General features: G+C 40.7%; 1 protein-coding gene across 1 annotated transcript in view; it reads right to left on the bottom strand.

The window, feature by feature from the left end:
• Nucleotides 1-8,374, bottom strand: part of Kcnh8 (potassium voltage-gated channel subfamily H member 8) — a 462,775-nt gene that overhangs the window by 95,968 nt on the left and 358,433 nt on the right. The window lies entirely within an intron of this gene.

The following is an 8,374-nucleotide window of genomic DNA, read 5'->3' as shown; positions in this document are numbered from 1 at the left end:
ATAAATATCACTAAGTAAGCTTGTTTTAGCAATCTTAAGGGCAAATATATGTTTGTATATAAACTTCAAAAAAAAAAGGAAATTAAATGCACATTATATATCATTGCCATAAAACCAGAAGTATCACTTTTATTCATTGCAATACAAAATATGATAATTAGATGATCAAAGTGGTTGGTGGCTGCAGAGGATGAAATAGAGACCTTAGCACCTGTGAGTGACACTCATGTCCCATGAAACTCATCTCAACTGCCATTTTAAATGAATGTAAGGGCGGAATTGCATTTTGCTTTACTTTGTTTGGTGCTGAAAAGGAGAGCACCTTGCTTTTCCAGGCAGCCCCACCTCTGCTCAAGCTACAGTCCATTCCTGAGCACATACTTTAATTCTACATGGTAAACAGCTTCACAGAAAGGGTCTTTACTTTTTGTTGGGTAAAACCTTCTCCATTTCTTTAATTCACGGATACATAGTGACCTTCTAATCACCTTCTAATCACCAACTAGTTAAGCCTCCTTGCTTTACTCTGCTGATCTCTCCCAAACTCACTCTTGCTTAGGAGCTGGAGAGCAGGGAACCTGGCCATATAAGAGGTATTGGGACATAATTTGATGCCCCAGCATGGTTTTAGGATCTACTGTAACATTATCAAGGGAGATTCTTTAAATAGTCCTCGTTATTATAACTCAGTTATAAAATCTATATTAACTGAGAGAATAGTATGTATAATGCTAGTATCATCTACAATGGAAACACAACACAAAATCACTTTAAACCTAGGCAACTATGTAGGGTTAGTGAAGTTATGGATCTTGGAGGAGAAGGTAAAACCACCACATTACTAGGTCAGCACAATTTCTAACTGCATTTTAAGTGTTTGTCCTTATACCTACAGATTAGTGAAGTCCTCATCCCTCATCAAGGAAATTTCTCTTTGCAACAGACGTAGACCGCCACAGAAAATCAAAACCACCCAAAATGCAGCTATGGAGCCTAGTCCCAGTGGATATATTTACAATAAAATGCCTGCATAAAATGTTCATGGATCATTGCTGAAGAAAGGGAAGAAAGACTGTACGATTCAGAGGAAGGGAGAGTTTGTGGTGAGACTCCCTAACTATGAGCAGAACAAGGACAGCAATAGCTATAACCAGCGTGGATGAGGGAAGTCCACAAAGGCCTCAGTCCTACACAAGGAACCATGAGCCACTAAGCAATGCTATGAATAGAGGAAACAGGCATCCCCAGAAAGAGTCACACCAATGGGCTGTCCAATACCAAATGATCAACCCTGAAAACACATGCAAATAAGCATCGTTATAGACAGAGCAGCTTGCATTTATGTATTTAAGAATGCATCTGCATGCAACAGCAGTTAAAGAAGAAGTGCTGGGAATATGAACAGTGGAAGGAGGACTATATGGGGAGATTTTGAGGAAGGAAAGGGGAGGGGAAAATTGTTTAATTATAATCTCAAAAAATAAAAAATAATACAAGAGCAGAAAGTATCTTTTAAAATCACAATTTTTATAACCATAGTTAAATAAATTAAACAATTCAGTAAGCATAAAACATTTTATGTGAAACATTTGCCATTTCAGATTTTCTGCTTTATAATTCTCTCTGTGATAAGCAATCAGGCTTCATATGACTTTGAAAAACTACCAATTATAACAACTTCATTTAAAGGCTGCCCGGGAAAAGATGGAATTCTTTTTTTAAGTTTTTACAAAGTAGTAATATAAGTTATAGTTTGCTGAGCTGAATTGGATAAATAAAGTGAAAATTGGGAGTGAAAATTGAGGATTTCTTGGTAGCAGGGGAGAAGTTTGGAGGCATCATCAGTGCTGGTGTCCTTGTGACCAGAGAAGCTCTCCTTAGCCTGCAGCTTGTATCTAGGAAAGGCCTGGTATGACTTGCTGGGGGTCCCCCCACCTATCCACGCTCAGCCTTTCCTGTTCACCAGGTGGGGGAGGGCAGAGGAATTGCTTTTGTAAATGTCCCAGTTGTTCGGGACTACACTTTTTCCAATGAGGGCTCTTAGGTCAGTTGCATCTGGAAAACTTTCATAGAACAACATAGTCCACCCAAGTCCTACCTGAATTAACTGAATCAGAATAGCTGCAGGTGGACTTTAAATGTTCCTAGTGGAATCTAACATGAGGATTGGGCTTGAGCACCACATTTCAAGCATTAGCAAGGCATTGATAACAGTAGGATTTCATGAAGTTCAGTTTATGGAGGGTCTCACTAATAAATGCGTAGTCAGTTATCATTTTATGCTAATGTGAGAACAAGGACAACATTACAGTGGACATAACAATGCATGGACATTTGGGAATCTGTATTACATTTATACATAAAGTGTAATAAAAGGATTTTTGACGGAAGATAAGCAATGGGATATAAGTATGACACCGCTAAGGTATGGCCACTTAGTCTGTCTAGAAAAACTTCATGAAAAGAGTGTTCACAGATTGAAACACTGACAGTCACATGGAAACAAACGGTTTCTTTGATTTCTCATTTTAAACATTTGGTTTAACCTATGGGATTACAGTGACATTAAATAAGATGTCACATGAAGAAAATATCAACTCCTTTACTCTCAGAGTCTTGGGATATGGTTTCTCATTTTCCCTTCTTTTCTTAAGGCAGGAAGAATGGACAGGAGAATTAGAGAAACAAAAGTGTCAGGAACCCCCTGACCTGGGAAGCTTGCTGAAGCCATCCGCCCGCAGAGAAGCAAGAACTTGCAAACATTTGCAACTGCTCACAACCTTCATCCCTCCTGTTATGAGCCTGCAATGCAATCCCCTTCCCTTCTCCTTCATCTTCCTCTCCCCACTCCTCTCTCTGAGACAAGACCTCAGACTTACAGAGCTTCATTTGCCTCTGTCTCCTGAGTTCTGGGGTTAGAGGTGCGGGCCACCAACAAATCACACTTCCACAGAGAGCGCATGGGCTCAGCTCCTTGTGCAGTTCTGTTTGCTTCTGCTTTCATTTTTATCAGACTGTAATGGCATCCGAAGCCTCGCCACAGCCACCCTATGATCCATCTTTTCAAAAGAGAGAAGGGAAATGAAAGTTTCCTAGCAAGTTTTAAAATGTAATTTAAGAGCCACCAAATGGTGCGCATGGTGAATGCAGCACAATTAACAGATTCACCCACCAGAAGCACATCCTACACCTGGCTATGTCTCACTTTCCATGAGTCCCTTAGAGAAGCCCGTGGCTACTGTCAGAGTGTGTCTTCTCCATCCCCAATGTCCTTTTTTTTTTTTTTTTATCTCAGTCCCCATTCTTGAGCCTCTATTAACCCCATCTTTAACAAAATATTCATCTCTTTCCCAAAGAGACTAGGCTTGGAATTCTTTTTCTGAATCAAAGCAGAAAATCGCACTTTGACCAAAGCTTGGGAGAGATTAGACCCCCCACAGCTGCCAAGGGGCAGGTTTCCTTGTCCTTACCACTTACACTGTTACCTCAACTGAAATACAGAAGGCATAGAAATCAGAAAAGTAAGAGAAAATATGAGACTAGGAGTGAACTAAAATGAAAAAGAGGAGTGGTAAAATTCGTTGGTAAAACCCAGGAGAACAGGTGGTATAGCTTATCAATTCCTAAATGTAGGACTCGTGGAGGAGAAAACCCAAGGAACAACAGTTCTTCATATTTGGACAGCTCCACGTATATATATAAAGGAAGCACAGGACCTTTTCATCAAAATTGGTGAGTGTGGAAGTATACATGTAGCTTTGCATATTCTTCTGTAGTCTATTGCTTCCTATACATTTTCACAATGCTCCATCCAATGGCCCAGATTAAAAATTCTGCTCTAGAATTTTAAGTGGAGAAAGTGGAGAAGAACTGATAAAGTATGGTTTGGTAAAATTTAGTTAACTATCTTATGAAACAAAGCTTAGAAATAAAGACAATTTATTCAACAGTAAGAGAGAACACAAATGCACAACTCAAATGTGCATTTATGCTCCATCCTTAGCTCAGGAGCAATTGGCCGCTGATGGCTTTTAGGGAAAGGAAGAGTAACTGTTCTTCAGGGCTGTGGCCCGTGATAGATTGCCCATGCTCTAGTAAACAACCATATACCCATGGTTGTTTACTAGAGTAGTGCTAATTGTCTCAGTGAGCTACAGAGAAGAGGAGGAGGAAGTTGGGAGGTAAATGTCACGGTGGTGGGTTATAGGAGGGCTTGGAAGGGTGACTAGATGGTGGATATGATCAGAATACTTAGTATGCATAAAATATTTTTTTTGAAAAAGAAATTAAAGTGCATGTGTAGAAGGATGGCATTATACAACAATGGGGCTACATTTCTTATCTAGCAAGAGGGACTGGAGGGAAACAAGCAATACACATGAACAACAGATCCTGGTATACTGGATCTTGCTGTGCTGTAGGAAGAGGCAGACACAACAGTGAGGTGGAAGCAGGTTCACATCTTCATGAATCACTTTCAGGATGGGGCCCTGTGCAGCATTAGACTCTCTGGGGACAGTAGTGGGAGGCTGAGTAGCTGGGGCCAGGTTCTCCCTCAGGACTGCTCCAAGCTGTGCTGTAGCATCACTATCTTTGCTCGATGAAGAATTGATTGGAGAAGTGAGTCCCTTTGCTGCTCTTTGGTTTTCCTTGCTAACTACAGGAAGTTAGAAAGATGTCCCGGGCCAGAGAGTAAATAGTACTCAACCTACTTCTTGCTTTAAGTCAAAGCAAAAGGGGAAAAAAAAAATTGCCACAGTGAAACCTTCACATCTTGGACAAGTTGTGTAGTTAGACCTGGAACTTGGCACCAGAACCATCTGCTGACCCTAGCTGATAGAGTAGCTACTAATCTACAGAACTCAGCTTTTTCATTAAAAACAGACGTGGACAAAGTACTAAGAGCTTTCTTTACTTGCGTGCCTCAATCTGTACGAGAGTGAACCATTTACATTTCCGCAGCAGCTCATTTCCTTAGTAAAATGGCAGTTTAAGTTAGGACACACACAGACTGTTTGCCTTCCCTGCCCAGTCTTTTACACATATGAGATTACATTTGGGCAAGCAACACACGACAAGAGAACAGACCTCCTTTTGTTGATACTGTATCTCTTTTCTGTCTAGCCAACTGTTAAACCAACCTATTCTGAAAAACATCTTGTTTTTGCAAAGGGTTGCTTCTCATTGCTACCCCTGATGGATAATGATAAGGGGAAGAAACCTTGGTAGCTATAGGGAGTTCACACCCACAAAGCCGGAGACTGTGTGGCCTAAATAAACTTTACAGAATAGCTTGCCTGAAATGAGCGCTCCTGTCCTACAGTGAGACAGCTCCCTACAAAAGACACTGTTAGCCAATTTTAATTCCAGTCTGTTTTTACACTTGGGAAACTTATGTTTTTAAAGGAAAGGGATGTCTGAGAACAATCTACTGCTTCTGCTCATGTCTTCCTTCTTCTAAAGAATGGAAACAGCTGTTTACAGAAAGGCATAGAATATTTGGAACACACTGTCTTATAACTAAAGCAAAAGTTTGGCAATAGCCTTGCTCATCAAACAGAGCCTCTGAAGAGCAGAGATTTCTGAAGTAAGCAAGTAGTGGATTTGAAAGACAGAATGATTCTTGGTAAGCACATCTACTAAAGCTCATAATTTCCATGATGGTTCAGCATGCATATACAGTTGTCCACTTGTTGTGGACCCATAGTTTATCATAATACCAACACTTAACCCTGAAAAGATTGAAAATTTTTCTCTCTAGGGTTTCTATATGAATAGCTGTAGCTGTAGTGTTTACATGTATGCACTCACAATCTGTACAAGTGGGCCCCACAAGCTGGTTTATATTAGCATCCAGCAAATGCTCACATATTTTAGAATTGGAATGAAATATGTTGTGTAATAAAATAGGATATGAATTTCTTTGGCTTTATAAAAACTATGAAAACAACCAAGATTATAAAAGCAACCCAGTAAAATGCAAGCAATGTAGAGATTACATGTCTTTAGATATGAGAAATGAAGAAGTTAGCAAATAACTGAACCTATAATTCAAGCAATGCTCTACTTAAAAATGAACCATATTCTAATTGAAGGGACTCTACCTGGTCTGAGTGTGGCAAACATGGCTCTGGCAGACCTTGCCCTAATACCACATTGCCTCTGCTGTGCTAAAAACTATTAGATTGCATTCTTAAAGCCAGCCACCAAGGTCTATTCCCTTATTTGGTACTTTTCTCCTCCTGAGGCTGACCACGAAGGTCCAGTTATAAAAGTATTAAAGTTCAGCAATCAGAAGCCCCTTCTGGCTACTCTAATTAACATGCCCAACTAAAATTAAACACCTCATCTTAACATGGGGTTTCACGTTTTACCTTGATATATTGCCATTTGCCTATGGGCTAAGCATGTATTTTCCCTATCCAGAGGCAGTCCTTCCCTTTCCTTTTCCCTTCTCTTCTATCTCCTGTCTTTGCCTTTTATTCCCTGAGCTTTGTCCCTCTCGGGAAAATAAACATTCTTTGTGCTGAGAGCTTTGTCTTTAGGTGTCTTGAGACAAATGCCAGTCCCTTCAATAATGACAGTCAGCTAGAAGCAAGAATGAGGCAGACTAGGGCTTCCTTTTAGTTACTTAGTGAGTGGATAATTTTTCATCTGCCACTGCTGGAGTTCTGAACCATCCTCGGATGGTGCCCTTTTAATGCAGTGGATGCACAGGAACCCTAGGTAAGAGGCACAGTTGACACCCATTTTTGATCCATTACTTTTTTTTGGGGGGGGGGCAGGGTTTCTCTGTAGCTTTGGATCCTGTTCTGAAACTAGCTCTTCTAGACCAGGTTGGCCTCGAACTCAGAGATCCGCCTGCCTCTGCCTCACGAGTGCTGGGATTAAAGGCTTGCGCCACCACCATAATCCATTACGCCTCTCATGATTGCAGTTCAGGAATTGTTTTCCGTATTTGAAAGATAAGGAAACTAAGGCTCAGAGATTTTAAGTAACTTGTTCAAAATTGCTACGGGGGATTTTAAGTCAAATCTTTGTGTTACTTGACCCAGCAAGCATCTTAAAGAAGCAGTAAGGAAGGGACTCAGAGAAGGGCAAGCAATGAGACAAGCACACACAGGAAAGTTGGTTTTGTTTGCTCCTGGATCTTGGTCCCAACCAGAAGACTCCACAGATGGAACTGACACTGACTGGATGTGCAGGGTAATTTGTGAGTGCATGTTGTAATTAGATGACCTCCCCAATGGAGGGATGCACTGGGCATTGTATCTTCACTAGTGAAAGTGAACAGATGAAATTTCCTCAGTTTGGACAACAATTCAGGCAACTAGACATGTGTCTATAGGCTGAGGCTACTTGTTCATTTCCTGGCAGCCAAGACTCAAAATAATCACACAGAAACTGTATTAATTAGAACATTGCTTGGCCAATAGCTTAAGCATATTTCTAGTTAGCTCTTATGTCTTAACCCATCTCTATTAAACTGTGCATCATCATGAGGTTGTGGCCTATGGGCAAGTTCCCAGCAGTATCCCGCAGGTATCTTTCTCCTTTGTCAGCAGCACGGTGTCTCTCTGACTCCACCTACTTTTTCCCAGCATCCACTTTAGTTTTCCTGCCTAGCTCTATTCTGCCCTGTCATAGATCCAAGCAAATTCTTTATTTATTAACCAATAAAAGCAACACATAAACAGAAGGACTTCCCACATCATGGATTCTGCCACTGGAGAATCACCCAGTGGAGAGACCCTAGATGGCGTAGCAGCTGTGTTCCAGCAGGCACTTCCACATGGCGGGTTTCTTCAGCTTTCACAATAACTAAATTTTTGGGTTTTGGATGGGTGTCAAGAGATAAATTATCAGTTTATCTCTTTTTAAAGATTATTTATTTAAATGCAAACAATGCTTACTTACCACCATCACAGGGCCGAGCCAGTAGCCCTAATGGCCAAAGATGCTCAAGAGTAAATGTCATGGACAGGGCTCTCTAAACCAACAGGATTGATGAACTTGCAGAAACAGAGGCAGCACACTCAAAACCTGCAATGGTCTGCACCAGTTAGGGTCCAATAGCTGAAAGGAGAAGTGGACACAGGCCCCCGTCCCCAGCTCAGAAACAATCTTCAGTTGATACCTACTTGCAAAGAAAAACTTAGTTTTCTTTTGAGGGAGTTTCACTGGGGAAACAAATACTCTTAAGGACAGGGTTCATCCCCAACTAACAGAAGACAAACTTAGTAGCGTCTTTGGGGGTTCCTTGTCTCATAGTCAAAGCCTTTATATTTTTAATCTAATTTTTAATTTTTATTTCATATATATTTTTCTTCCTTTTTACCTCTCCTGTTCTTTGGGTACATAATATAGCTTCCAG

The sequence above is a fragment of the Alexandromys fortis genome, unplaced genomic scaffold (genome assembly GCF_014885135.2).
Source record: "Alexandromys fortis isolate MF-2015 unplaced genomic scaffold, M_Fortis_MF-2015_v1.1 scaffold_121, whole genome shotgun sequence".
Classification (NCBI taxonomy): domain Eukaryota; kingdom Metazoa; phylum Chordata; class Mammalia; order Rodentia; family Cricetidae; genus Alexandromys; species Alexandromys fortis.
The sequence above is the reverse complement of the archived record's forward strand: the minus strand, read 5'-3'. Positions and strand labels throughout refer to the sequence as shown.